Consider the following 15,091-nt stretch of genomic DNA (forward strand, 5'->3'; position numbering starts at 1 on the left):
ATCCCAGGGATGCAAGGATTCTTCAATATATGCAAATCAATCGATACACCATATTAACAAATTGAAGAATAAAAGCCATATGATCGTCTCAATAGATGCAAAAAAACCTTTTGATAAAATTCAACACCCATTTATGATAAAAACTCTCCAGAAAGTGGGCATAAAGGGAACCTATCTCAGCATTATGAAGGCCACATATGAGAAGCCCACAGCAAACATCATTCTCAATGGTGAAAAACTAAAAGCATTTCCTCTAAGATCAGGAACAAGACAAGGATGTCCACTCTCGCCACTGTTATTCAACATAGTTTTGGAGGTCCTAGCCACAGCAGTCAGAGAAGAAAAAGAAATAAAAGGAATACAGATTGGAAAGGAAGAAGTAAAACTGTCACTGTCTGCAGATGACATGATACTCTACATAGAGAATCCTAAAGATGCAACCAGAAAACTACTAGAGCTAATCAATGACTTTGGTAAAGTTGCAGGATACAGAATTAATGCACAGAAATCTCTTGCATTCCTATACAGTAATGATGAACAATCTGAAAGAGAAATTAAGGAAACACTCCCATGTACCATTGCAACTAAAAGAATAAAATACCTAGGCATAAACCTACCTAGGGAGACAAAAGACCTGTATGCAGAAAACTATAAGACAGTGATGAAAGAAATTAAAGATGATGCAAACAGATGGAGAGATATACCATGTTCTTGGATTAGAAAAATCAATATTGTGAAAATAACTATACTACTCAAAGCAATCTACAGATTCAAAGGCATCTCTATCAAATTACCAATGGCATTTTTTACAGAACTAGAACAAAGAATCTTAAAATTTTTATGGAGACACAACAGACCCCGAATAGCCAAAGCAATCTTGAGGGAAAAAAATGGAGCTGGAGTAATCAGACTCCCTGCCTTCAGACTATACTACAAAGCTGCAGTAATCAAGACAATACGGTACTGGCACAAAAACGGAAATATAGATCAATGGAACAGGATAGAAAGCCCAGAGATAAACCCACACACCTATGGTCAACTAATCTATGACAAAGGAGGCAAGAATATACAGTGGAGAAAAGACAGCCTCTTCAATAAGTGGTGCTGGGAAAACTGGACAGCTACATGTAAAAGAATGAAATTAGAACACTCCCTAACACCATCCACAAAAACAAACTCAAAATGGATTAGAGGGGCTTCCCTGGTGGCGCAGTGGTTGAGAGTCCGCCTGCCGATGCAGGGGACACAGGTTTGTGCCCCGGTCTGGGAAGATCCCACATGCCGCGGAGCGGCTGGGCCCGTGAGCCATGGCCACTGAGCCTGCGCGTCCGGAGCCTGTGCTCCACGACGGGAGAGGCCACAGCAGTGAGAGGCCTGCGTACCGCAAAAAAAAAAAAAAATAATAAAATAAAATGGATTAGAGACCTAAATGTAAGACCGGGCACTATAAAACTCTTAGAGGAAAACATAGGGAGAACATTCTTTGACATAAATCACAGCAAGATATTTTTTGATCCACCTCCTAGAGTAATGGAAAAAACAAAAATAAACAAATAGGACCTAATGAAACTTAAAAGTTTTTGCACAGCAAAGGAAACTACAAACAAGACGAAAAGACAACCCTCAGAATGGGAGAAAATATTTGCAAATGAATCAATGGACCAACAGTCTCCAAAATATATAAATAGCTCAATATTAAAAAAACAAACAGCCCAATCCAAAAATGGGCAGAAGACCTAAATAGACATTTCTCCAATGAAGACATTCAGATGGCCAAGAAGCACATGAAAAACTGCTCAACATCACTAACTATTAGAGAAATGCAAATCAAAACTACAATGAGGTATCACCTCACACTAGTTAGAATGGGCTTCATCAGAAAATCTACAAACAACAAATGCTGGAGAGGGTGTGGAGAAAAGGGAACCCTCTTGCACTGTTGGTGGGAATGTAAATTGATACAGCCACTATGGAGAACAGTATGGAGGTTCTTTAAAAAACTAAAAATAGAACTACCATATGACCCAGCAATCCCACTACTGGGCATATACCCTGAAAAAACCATAATTCAAAAAGGCACATGCACCCCAGTGTTCATTGCAGCACTATTTACAATAGCCCGGACTTGGAAGCAGCCTAAATGCCCATCGACAGATGAATGGATAAAGAAGATGTGGTACATATCTACAATGGAATATTACTCAGCCATAAAAAGGAACGAAATTGGGTCATTTGTAGAGACGTGGATGGATCTAGAGACTGTCATACAGAGTGAAGTAAGTCAGAAAGAAAAAAACAAATATCATATATTAACGCATATATGTGGAACCTAGAAAAATGGTACAGATGGACCAGTTTGCAGGGCAGAAATTGAGACACATATGCAGAGAACAAATGTATGGACACCAAGGGGAGTAAGTGGTGGTGAGGGGAGTGGTGGTGTGATGAATTGGGAGATTGGGATTGACCTATACAAACTAATGTGTATAAAATGGATAAGTAATAGGAACCTGCTGTATAAAAAAATAAATAAAATAAAATCAAATGTCCAGTTGGAAACCATGGAACATATCCCAAAATAGGAGACTATATGGGGTTGAGGAAGAATTAATGACCATAGAATGCTCCTTAAGAGCAAAAGTGTCATAATACCATTGACCTTCTTTTCTACTCTGCAGGTCTTTTACATACCGTGATTTATTTTATTGTTGAAATAAAAAACCAAATCCAATGCAAACACAAAAATAAGTGAAAAAGACTAAATGTCTATACTCCTCAGAGATACCCTCTCCAATGGGGTAACGGTTCCTTCCTTCATTTACTTATTCATTGCTTTATCTGCCAATCACTCACTGGGTGTCTACTCTGTGCCATGACCCAAGTTAGATGGTAGGGATTCAGGGATAACTAAGACACAGTTCCTGCCCTATACAGAGTGAAAATGCAGTGTCAGTTTTGACACTCCTCCCCTCTAGAGGTGGGGGACCATATCCCTTCCCCTTGAATCTTATCTGGTCTTAATGACTCACTTATAACCAATAAAATGAAGTGGAAGTAGCATATAAGGTTAAGTTATAAAAGGTGATAACAGCTTACGCCTTGCTTTTTTTAAAAATTAATTTATTTTTGGCTGCGTTGTGTCTTCGTTGCTGCACGCGGGCTTTCTCTAATTGTGGTGAGCGGGGGCTCCTCTTCGTTGCGGTACATGGGCTTCTCATTCCAGTGGCTTCTCTTGTTGTGAAGCACAGGCTCTAGGCACGTGGGCTTCAGTAGTTGTGGCACGCAGACTCAGTAGTTGTGGTGCACGGGCTGAGGTGCTCGGCGGCATGTGGGATCTCCCCGGACCAGGGCTCAAACCCGTGTCCCTTGCGTTGGCAGGCAGATTCTTAACCACTGCGCCACCAGGGAAGTCCCCTGCCTTGCCTTCTGAAGCATTCACTCTTAGAACCTTGAATTGCCATGAAAGAAGTCCCGCCATCATGAGACCACCATGGTGTGAGGAACCCCAAGCAGTTACACAAAGAGGCCATATGTATATGTTCTGATAAACAGATGTCCCAGCCAACAGCCAGGATCAACTGCCAGATGTGAGTGAAGATCCTCCAGGTGATTCTAGCCCCCAGCCATTCAGTCACCTGTAGCAACTGAATCTTCCTAACTTAGGTCCCAAACAACATGGAGCAGAGGCAAGCCATCCACTGTGCCCTGTTTGAATTACTGACTCGAGAATCCATCCATGGGCATAGTAAGTATTGCTTTATGTCACTAAGGCTTGGGATCATTTGTTGTACAGTAGTAGTAATTGGAACACTTCCTAGTGATTGTTAAAGCCCCAAATAAACCTGAAAACACAGTTATTAAATTAAACCACCATGATCGTCATCCCCCGAGGTGTTCATCACTCACCCATTTGTGATATTCACCAGTGCTTACAAAGAACATTTTATTTTATTTTATTAGTTTATTTTTATTGGGGTATAGTTGCTTTACAATGGTGTGTTAGTTTCTGCTGTACAACAAAGTGAATCAGCTATATGTATACATATATCCCCTTCCTCTTGGACCTCCCTCCCACCCGACCCCCCACCATCCCACCCATCTAGGTCACCACAAAGCACCGAGCTGAGCTCCCTGTGCTACACGGCAGGTTCCCACTAGCTATCACAAACAGCATTTGAAAGAGAGTTGCTGTCTTCAGGAAGTTGACAGCCTGAGATGGGCAGACCCACCCAAGGGGCTTAACGCTTGAGAACCAGAGTGTGTTAAAGGGTCTAAAAATCTGGCCCTTCAACTTTTATCAAGTTGTGGCTTTATTTTTCAGTTTTAGATCTGTAACCCAGTTGATCCAGTTGGCATTGGCATTTGTACATGGTGTGTAAGGGGCGAAGACACATTATGGTTTACATATGGCTATCCCATTTATCCAGCACCGTTCTTTGCAAAGACTATACTTTTCCCACTGCTCTATTGTGAATCATTTATCATAAATCAAGTGCTCACGTACATGTTCTGGATACTTTATTCTGATCCATTGATCTATTTGATTTTCTGGGTGCCAAAACCCACAATGTTTTATATATTAGAACACTGTAATAAAGCATAATTTTTAAGGGTAAAAAAGAACAAGTTTATCAATGCAACTGCCTAAAAATGACAATGAAAGCCCTTCTTATACCACGATTCAGAAATATGCCAACTACTTAATTGGCACTTAATCAATTTCATATTCTACCAGTCGATCTTAGGCCCCGGATACCCACCTTTGATAACCATGCATGAAAGAAAATATGATTCCACCATAGACTCATAGAATGCTAAATCTGAAGGAGGTCTACAGATCGGCTGGTCCAACTCATACACAATTATTGAGATCCAGAAAATTGGGTGCCTTTTCCAGGGCAGCACAGCTAGTTAGTGGCCAAGTGCCAGGGGCCAGGGCCCCTATCTCTGGACATCAGGGGAAGCATGGTACTCAGGGTGGCATCATGTAGAAGTGCCAAACACAGACCATGGGGTCTGATAGAACTGGTAGGAATCGCAGCTCTGCTCCGTACTGACGGTGTGAGTATGGCCAAGTTACCTAACTTCACTGAGCCTCTGATTTCTCTTCTGTAAAATGGGGGATAATTACGAAACTTACCAACCAGGGTTCATTATGGGAGTTCACTGAGTTGATGCCCAGAAAGTACATAGCATCTTGCCTGGTCCAGTTTGTAGTAAGCACTTACAAAGTCCAGATCTCTCAAGAATGAAGCATTCTGGTCTGTACCTTAAAGAAGTGGACTCTAAGCCGAGTGAAGAGGTTTGCTTAATTATTTTCTAGTTTGAGGATGATCAAAGGTTGTCCAGGCCGGCACTGCCACCAGCCCTCTGGGAGAAGTAAGTGGCTGCCGGCCTCAGTTGAGTACCTGTGAGGTTACTGCATACACACCTCTCTTCCCTGAATACCAACAGATAACTCCTTGGCTTGTCCCTTCTGAGACATTTCCCTCCACCTGTGAATGATGGTTCAAGTCCTCCAGGCATAATGCACCTCGATCTGATTCCTTCCCCTCTTGATTCTCCTCGTCACCCCTCAGAGTTGAGGGCTCTCTGTGGATGTCTGTAAGGGGCTGTGATGTCATCAGCTTTCTGCCTGCTCATGCCAGGGAGCCGCACGATGCACCCTTGGGGCAATAAAAGTCCACCTGCTCAGCTTCGGCATCTGCCACCTCAGAGCACCCTGGTGACCTCACATCCTGGGGCAACCTCCAGAGCTCAGCTATACATCAAGGGAGAGAACTGCGGGGGCCCCAAAACAGAAGCAGTTGAGAGGACAGCACAAGCGAACATTCCCATCCAGGTGTGTGGAGCAGATCTTACACCAGGAATGGTATCAATTACTGGAGAGAAAAGGTTAAATCTCCTTTGGGCTTTCTGAGGCCCGGGCGGGCGTTCACAAGCATTTCTTACAGATGTACGGTGTGCCAGGCATTCTCTCAAGCCCACAAGTAGGGTACAAAGATGAACAAAATGGCGACATCCCTGCTGTCTATGCACTCACAGTCTTCTGGGAGAAGCCAGACTCAGAAACAATGACAGCATAGCGTGCTCAGTACTGAATTTGCTGCGCGTGTGCCAATAGCAAGGTACGCAGGAGACGCGGCTGTTGGTGCTGTTGGAGGTAGAGGGAGGGGCGAGCAAGTCTTCATGGAAGAGGTGCCGTTCTCAGTGGGTGCTCGACAATGACTGGGGGTTGGCTAAAGGGATAAGTGAAATTCAGGCCTAAGGAGGAGCATGTGCAAAAGAGGACAGCAGTCTGAAAGAACATAGGGTGTTTGGGGGAGTACAAGCTACCTGCTGGGAAGGGGAGGGCGTGGTGGAAAAGGAGGGTGGAAGGCTGGTTTGGAGCCAGACTTGAGAGCCCTTGGCTGCATATATAATCCGAGGTTTGTCCTTTATTTCATAGGCATAGTGGAGCTACTGACGATCGTTGAGCAGGGGCGTGATAGGCAGTCTTGTATTTCAGAAGGACAGCGCTGCTCCCAGCATGGAGGGTGAAGCAGAGAGGCCTGAACTAAATGCAGGGAGAGCATTCAACGGGCTCTGGCTTCATCTAGGCTGGACGAGATGGGATCTTCCGTGTGGCTAGGCCCCTCGGGGCAGGGGCTGGCAGAGTTCTATCTAGCAACAGCCTGACCAGACTTAACTTACGCACATTCCTTCCATATTCCCCAGACCCTGACTAGCAGTTAGTGCTCCATATACATTTGTTAAAAGAATGCACAAATGTAGGATGTCCTGTCCCCCAAGGATTCCCCACGGTGTGGATCAGCAACCTCGCGAGACCCCAGATTGTGCTGGGATCTTGACCTGCTGACGTAGAGCACAGAAGGTTCAGTCTGCAACAGGGCACACCGGGACTGCTGTGGCTCTGCTCCTGTCACTCTAGGTAGCAAAAGGCTCATAATTTAGGAGGAGCAATGGAAACGGGCTATCAAGGTTACTCATCATCCGCAGGTTTTGCACAGAGGTCAGCAAAAAGGGAGCAGAAATCAGTCAGATGATTTAGACAATCACGCCAAAATGCTACAGATACAGGGGTTTGCTGGCCTCCACGCTTGTCTCTTACAGTGCCAGGCTCCATTCAGAGCTGGTAGATCACCTTTGTGTCTTTTACATCCCGAGGGGTGCCCTCAGACAGAAACTCACATGCAAGTTGGTTATTTGGAAGGAGGTCCCCGGAAACACTGGTTGGAAAGTGGAGGAGTGAGAAGAGAAGGGAAGGGAGCCACAGCTGCATGTGATAAGAAGCAAGTGCCCATCATGGGCTCTTGGAGATCAACCCCAGCAGGGACCTCTTGGGGAGAGTGTTGAACACGTTCCAGAGTTATCCCACCAGTGGGATGAGGAAGCTGGGGTATTTCTCCGCCAACTCCCCACCTGTCATTGTTTGAGGGCTGCTCTCAGGGGGACTAACTCTCCAGCACTTCCGTCTTGCCCTGAGCACCAGCTACGTGTGTTCTCGTAGATAGTTACAGGCGTTTGCAGCAAGCAGCCTGGGGTGTGTAGAGGGAGCAGGACGATGTTTGGAGGTGCCAAGAGGGTCTGTTAGGTGCTTAGAACCACAGGGAGGGCATCCAGGCTCACCCTCGGGAGGTGCTGCAGTCCTGAGCTGAGAGAGGAAAGGGGGCGTGCTAAACACTGAGGCTTAATGGAAATGCATTGAGTTTTCATATGGGGTATTGAGGTGCACGTGTCAGGAGGCTGAATTTTTAAAAAGTTATCTTTGTGTCTCATTCAAAGTACAAATCACATTGTCCCTTGGGCTTCAGCATCTTTTCCAGCTTGTAGGGGGGTGGGAAGTAGGGTAATACCATTACATGGCATGGCTGGGGGGTAGGCTTTAGTATCCCCATAATTAACTTCCTCCAAAGCCACACTTTTGGCGGAGCTGCTTGGTCAATACGTTTATTACTGTCTTTATCTGAAAAATCTTCATAGAAAAGTGTGGTTTGGTTTACTAGCTCTCAGCAGCCCATTCCTGCGCTCCGAGGAAGCTTGCCCTCTTCTGAGCTACCTGATCTTTGTTCTGGGCAAGAGACCTTTGGGGATGGTTCCTCTTCTTTTGAACTTCTTTCTTAGGCTTCTTATCATAGACTGGATTCTCTCATATAGCAGCGTGAGCGTTCTTATACATCTCTCCATCATGTCTGGAGTTTTGTTCTTTATGTATTAAGAAAATTGTTTCTTTTTTTTTTTTTTTGAAAATTGTTTCTTATAAGCATCTTCATCTTCTTCAATTAGGTAATGCATATCATCTGCAACTTTTTTTAACATGTTCATTGGAGTATAATGGCTTTACAATGGTGTGTTAGTTTCTGCTTTATAACAAAGTGAATCAGCTATACATATACATATATCCCCATATCTCCTCCCTCTTGCGTCTCCCTCCCTCCCACCCTCCCTATCCCACCCCTCTAGGTGGTCACAAAGCACCGAGCTGATCTCCCTGTGCTATGCTTCCCACTAGCTATCTATTTTACGTTTGGTAGTGTATATATGTTCATGCCACTCTCTCACTTCGTCCCAGCTTACCCTTCCCCCTCCCCGTGTCCTCAAGTCCATTCTCGAGTAGGTCTGTGTCTTTCTTCCCGTCCTGCCCCTAGGTTCTTCATGACTTTTTTTTTTTTAGATTCGTATATATGTGTTAGCATACAGTATTTGTTTTTCTCTTTCTGACTTAACTTCACTCTGTATGACAGACTCTAGGTCCATCCACCTCATTACAAATAACTCAATTTCGTTTCTTTTTATGGCTGAGTAATATTCCTTTGTGTATATGTGCCACATCTTCTTTATCCATTCATCTGTCTATGGACACTTAGGTTGCTTCCATGCGCTGGCTATTGTAAATAGAGCTGCAGTGAATATTGTGGTACATGACTCTTTTTGAATTATGGTTTTCTCAGGGTATATGCCCAGTAGTGGGATTGCTGGGTCATATGGTAATTCTATTTTAGTTTTTTAAGGAGCCTCCATACTGTCCTCCATAGTGGCTGTATCAATTTGCGTTCCCACCAACAGTGCAAGAGGGTTCCCATCTGCAACATTTTGACCCATGATGTGCTTCCAGTGTACTTCTGTGTTGAATGCCTTGTTTTCTGAATCATAACCAGGGAACCGTTTGGTACTGTGAGGGATAGACAAGCCTCCGTCCACAGCGTCCTTCAGGCCCTACTTTATTTCTAGTAGTAAATCTAGCAAGCCCTGCATCCAGATAGCAGGTGAAGGCACCAGGTTGACCATCAATGTTTTCCACATTGTATTCATCGCCGGGTACCTCCACATGGCCTTCATAGATCTTGTCCATGCCAAACTGATTGAGAAGCCTTTGGGCCATCAGTGGACCGGTACAGTGTGCTGCAGCATAATTTGTCAGGCCAACCTTCACGCCATACTTTGGGAGTTCGTGAGCATTAGCCGCCCAGACTGTCATATCCCCTTCTCTACGGGCATAAGCAATATGACAAATGATATCTCTGTTGGTTACATGAACTCATCCTGTATTTGGGTGTATTGTACTTCTTTTTATCCTGGATTACCAAGCATTTCCCAGCATAGTCATCAGTTTTACCCTCTTGTCTTCTTCTAAATTTCACTTGGTATCTCTTGAAGTAGGTCTTATTCTTTACAACCTTAACAAACCCCATCCTGCGGAACAGAGACCTGTGTCCGCAGCTTGTCACAGACCTGCAGCCTCCAAAGCCACTGTGAACAAACACGCAGGTACCGTGGGGCAGCTAGATGACTGCTCGCCAGTGCAGCCAGACGTGTCTCCTAGCCCCCCTCCGACCCTGTAGAACACAGTGCCATGCCACAGCCTAAGACATTCCAGAGCTGCCACTCCTCAGAAACTTTGGACCAGTGCTGGGCAAACCAGTGAGACTTAGAGTCACCTGGGGCATGTGTTTAAAAGGCAGTTCCTGGGCTGTACTCCTGAGGTGCTGATTCGGGAGGTCTGGAGTAGGACCTAGGAATCTACATTTTAGACCAGACTCCCAGGTGATTCAAAATAAGGTCCAGAATGTTCAAAGAACAGAGGGTATGAAACCTTGTCTACAAACTGGGCAACAAGAGAAGATATCAGTAGACCCTAGTTAAAAACATAGGGTTGGTGGGGGGGAATCCTGCAAGTTTAACACTCGCTTACCTTGGGTGAATATTCCTACCTCCTACCCCCGTGCTTGCTCCTTAGGGAAAAGGGACTTTGTGTGGTGGCTCCGTAGTCCTCCACACTCCTTCCAGATGAACGTGATACACTCACGTCCGCTCTATTAAAAGACACTAAGCAGGGCTTCCCTGGTGGCGCAGTGGTTGAGAGTCCACCTGCCGATGCAGGGGACACGGGTTCGTGCCCCGGTCTGGGAAGCTCCCACATGCCGCGGAGTGGCTGGGCCCATGAGCCATGGCCGCTGAGCCTGTGCGTCCGGAGCCTGTGCTCCGCAACGGGAGAGGCCACAACAGTGAGAGGCCCGTGTACCGAAAAAAAAAAAAAAAAAAAAAAAAGACACTAAGCAAACGGGGAAGCTCTATGTTAACCCTAGCTTAGAATTCAGGTCATTCCCAGCCTCTGAAGAGGAGACTAGACACCTTCATATGAATAATAAACTCTCTGGAGACCCTTCGTTCCACCCAGTAATTTTCAATGCTTGGGACAGGCATGAGCCACCGTCTCATATTTCCAGTCCTTTGCAGAGTCCTACAGGCCCCGCCCCCCGCAAAATGTTTCATTGCCCTGGCATTAACACGGTTTTGCTGGACCTAAACTGTCAGGAAGTATGAGTTGAGCTAGAGAAGAACTGCTTCTCAGTATATAAAGAAACAGGATCTCCTTAGTCCTATGCCATAAATTAGGCTGTTGGAAAGGAACATGGTAGCTCTTTTAAGTCACCAAGATATGATTTGGAGCTGTACTTATACAACAGGAGAAAGACAGCTACTTAATAAGTCTCAGATGGGGGTTTCCGTTCAGCTTCTTCAGTCCACCGATTTGCTTCTGTTCATTCCACGATGTCCATGATATGCTTGTACATTTGCATTCACGACCTAGTGTGAGCTCTTTACTTTTGCTTTCACTTTAATCTGCGTCCATGAATTGCCCACAGATACTCAGATCTCTAAATCATAGGGTGAATTAAGGTCATGGATTAAATTAGGAATATGACATTGAAGGTGAATCTCTTAGAGCAGCTCTTTGTAATAATTTGAGGGGCTCCCAGGCCCATATGAAAAGTCCACAAAAGCAGTAGACCCTCTTCCCAGAAAAATACACCTATAGACAACGTTTTGCCTATAATTGTATAGACCCCTCAGGTTAAGAATCCACAACTCATACCCAGAAAAAAAATAATCCCAATGAGATGTAAGAGGCTAGGGTGGGAGGGAGGGGAGGGGCAGAATAACGAAGAAGGGCAAGTCCCAGGTGAGCAGCCCCTGTGTTGGTTGAAGTGACATAACACTAGCTGCTGTAACAAACAACTCTCCGAATTTAAGTGTCTTGACACATGATGGTCCTGGCCAGCGACTGAGTGACTTTCCCATGGCAAGTGAGGGACTCAGGGACTCAGGATTTCTTCTACCTTGTACTCTACCATCCCCCAGAGCCTCAGTCCTGTGTGAACAGCCAGCAGGAGGAGAAAAACCATGGATAAGGTACATTGACTTCTGCAAAGTCCCAGCCCAGAAGTGCTACCTCTCACCTCCAGTCATATTTCATTGATGCGAACTGGTTACAAGGCCACATATGGGTGGAAATGGGGCTGGAGGATGTACGCCCTGTCAGGGTAACCATTTCCTACAACAACACCACGGAAAGGGGAGCATGAGCTTTTGGTAGGCAGAAAGCTATATCTCTCCCTAAGCATTGCATGCAAGTGAAATCAGGTTAAAATAAATGGCAAGGACGGCCTTGAGAGGGAAAAGAAGCCACCAAAAGACATTATGAAGCCCCAGGCATGTGTACAGTAGGGCAGCTGTGGCTCCACCTTACTGGTAGCAAGTAAGTGAGATTGCAGATAAATTGCCTTCCAGTCGCAGAACTTTCTAGAACCAGATGGTCTAGCCCCTCCTTCTCTCTAGCTCTATCCTTCTTTCATCCTACTTCTAAACAAAAGTGCCAGTTCGGGAGCAATTTCCCATTTATAATGTATGCTTTGTACCCATCCATCTGAACCAGAATTTGGTTGGTTAACTGAAAAAAAAAAAAGGTAGTTAAAACAGGGCATCATTGAAAAAATGGTATATACGAACTGTAGATATTTTATTTAAGTTAAAACATGTAAATATACATTCATTCACTAAACTTTTGTTGTATACCCAAGTCATATTCTTTGAATATAAATCTGCTGATAGGAGTTACAGGTTTTCCTTCTCTCATGAACTGTCCCTAAAATGCACTGTCTATGATTTCCAGTTTTGAAAGTAGAGCAAGAATGTAAGACATTTGTGAAACAAGCTCAGTGCATAATCCTCCCAATTTTTTAATGATTTCCAATCTTTTACAGTTGTTTGGCACACACATAATTCAACAGTAATTTTTGTCTATTTTTAAATTGAAGTATAGTTAATTTATAATGTGTTAGTTTCTGGTGTACAGCAAAGTGATTCAGTTATATGTGTGTGTGTGTGTGTGTGTGTGTGTGTGTGTGTATTCTTTTTCATATTCTTTTCCATTATGGTTTATTACCGGATATTGAATATAGTTCCCTGTGCTGTACAGTAGGGCCTTGTTTGTATCTGCTAATCGCAAACTCCTAATTTGTCCCTCTCCCACCCCCTTTCCCCTTGGATAACCGTAAGTTTGTTTTCTGTCTGTGAGTCTTTTTCTGTTTCATAGATAAGTTCATTTGTATCATATTTTAGATTCCACATATAATAGATATTATATGGTATTTGTCTTTCTCTGTCTGACTTAGTATGATAATCTCTAGGTCCATCCATGTTGCTGCAAATGGCATTATTTCAATCTTTTTATGGCTGAGTAATATTCCATTGTGTATATACAAACCACACCTTCTTTATCCATTCATCTGTTGATGGGCATTTAGGTTGCTTCCATGTCTTAGCTATTATAGATAGTGCTGCTATGAACATTGGGGTGCATGTATCTTTTCGAATTAGGGTTTTCTCCAGATATATGCCCAGGAATGAGATTGCTGTCAACAGCTTATATGGCAACTCCATTTTTAGTTTTTTAAGGAATCTTCATACTGTTTTCCATAGTGTCTGCACCAATTTACATTCCCACCAACAGTGTAGGAGGGTTGCCTTTTCTCCACACCCTCTCCAGAATTTAATATTGCGGACTTTTTAATGACGGCCATTCTGACTGGTGTGAAGTGATACCTCATTGTAGTTTTTATTTGTATTTCTCTAATAATTAGCAATATTGAGCATCTTTTCATGTGCCTGCTGGCCATCTCTATGTCTTCTTTGGAGAAATGTCTATTTAGGTCATCTGCCTATATTTTTAAAATTTTTTTTTAATTTTATTTTTTTTGGCGGTATGCGGGCCTCTCACTGTTGTGGCCTCTCCCATTGCGGAGCGCAGGCTCAGTGGCCATGGCTCACGGGCCCAGCCGCTCCGTGGCATGTGGGATCTTCCCGGACCGGGGCACGAACCCGCGTCCCCTGCATCGGTAGGCGGACCCTCAACCACTGCGCCACCAGGGAAGCCCATCTGCCTATTTTTTGATTGGGCTGTTTTTTGTTATTGAGCTGTATGAGCTGTCTATGTATTTTGGAAGTTAAGCCCTTGTAGGTCTCATAATTTGCAAATATTTTCTCCAATTACGTAGGTTATCTGTTCATTTTGTTTATGGTTTCCTTTGCTGTGCAAAAGCTTATACGCTTGATTAGGTCCCAGTTTTTTATTCTTTCTTTTATTTCTATAGCCTTGGGAGACTAACCTAAGAAAACATTGCTATGATTTATGTCAGAGAATTCAAAAGCATTTTTAGCTACCCGCTACTATTACATCTTTCCAAAATTTTCAGCTTTGTTCCCATAGAAACGACTCCTTTTTGCGTTCATATTTCATTAATTCACACGTTGTATAAAGCACTAAATTTTAATAAAAAGTACAACTGGAACGATCGTCATAAACAGGTTTGGAATCAAACACAGTCAACTCTTAGTAGGTGTAGGACCCAGCTATTGGGAGCAGAAGTGTATGCTCTATTAGACTGTGGCTGTAAGCATTCAGTGAGCCATGGACCTCAGTCTTTGTGTTTTGCAGAAGGAATAGGGCGCCTTGGCTTATTTGGTGTGGTCACCAGCCTCCAAGATGACCCACAATGAGTCTTGCCTTTTGGTATTCACACCCTTGTGTAGTCTTCTCCCGCAGTGAACTCACGGTTGGAAGGTGTGACCATTAGAAAATGGCAGAAGTGTGAGTTGTGTGACTGCTGAGCGTAGGTCCCAGAGGGTGTTGGGACTTCTGCCTTGGTGTCTGAGATCCCTCACTTTGGGAGGAGAGGCCATCACGCCAGCAGCACTGGCATCACCTGGGAGCTTGCTGGAAGCGTAGCATCTCATGCCCCACCTCAGGCATCCTGGCCAATCTGCCTCGCTCTTGTTTGCTTTAATAAGGCAAATTCATCAAAACCCAATGATGTTTTCACACTGCTTGAGGGTATAGATGTGGCTCCAGGGGAAAAATATACATTTTTTCTGATTGCGGCATACCTAGGACACATGGCTTCCCGAGAGGGTGAGAAGGCAGACTGCTGCCTCCTGTTATGTACATCCTGAGGCTCTCCGTGGGGTGGCTGTGAGACAAGCCACTGTGAGCTGGAAGGCAGAATTTTTAAAGAGCAAACAGGAGACTGGAGAAGTCATTAATTATGTTATCACAAAAAATATTTGGTGCTTCTTCTTAACATTACAGCTACCGTGCTGCTGGTAATGCCCTTTTATTTGTCCAGGGCGGTTTGCTCCCATTAGATTAGATTAAGTGTCTCATCCAAGGCACAATAACAGATTTGGCCCCATGCTTTAGCTGCTGGCTGTGGTTGACTGATACCCAGGCTTTTGACTCCCTGCTGAGTAT

The 15,091-nt window shown here is 44.3% G+C and overlaps 1 pseudogene; it reads right to left on the bottom strand.

Moving 5' to 3' along the window:
• Positions 1-8,002: 8,002 nt before the first annotated feature.
• Positions 8,003-9,692, bottom strand: LOC132417956 (large ribosomal subunit protein uL18-like; annotated as a pseudogene).
• Between the last annotated feature and the right edge of the window lie 5,399 nt (positions 9,693-15,091).

Source organism: Delphinus delphis, chromosome X, assembly GCF_949987515.2.
Source record: "Delphinus delphis chromosome X, mDelDel1.2, whole genome shotgun sequence".
In the NCBI taxonomy this organism is placed as follows: domain Eukaryota; kingdom Metazoa; phylum Chordata; class Mammalia; order Artiodactyla; family Delphinidae; genus Delphinus; species Delphinus delphis.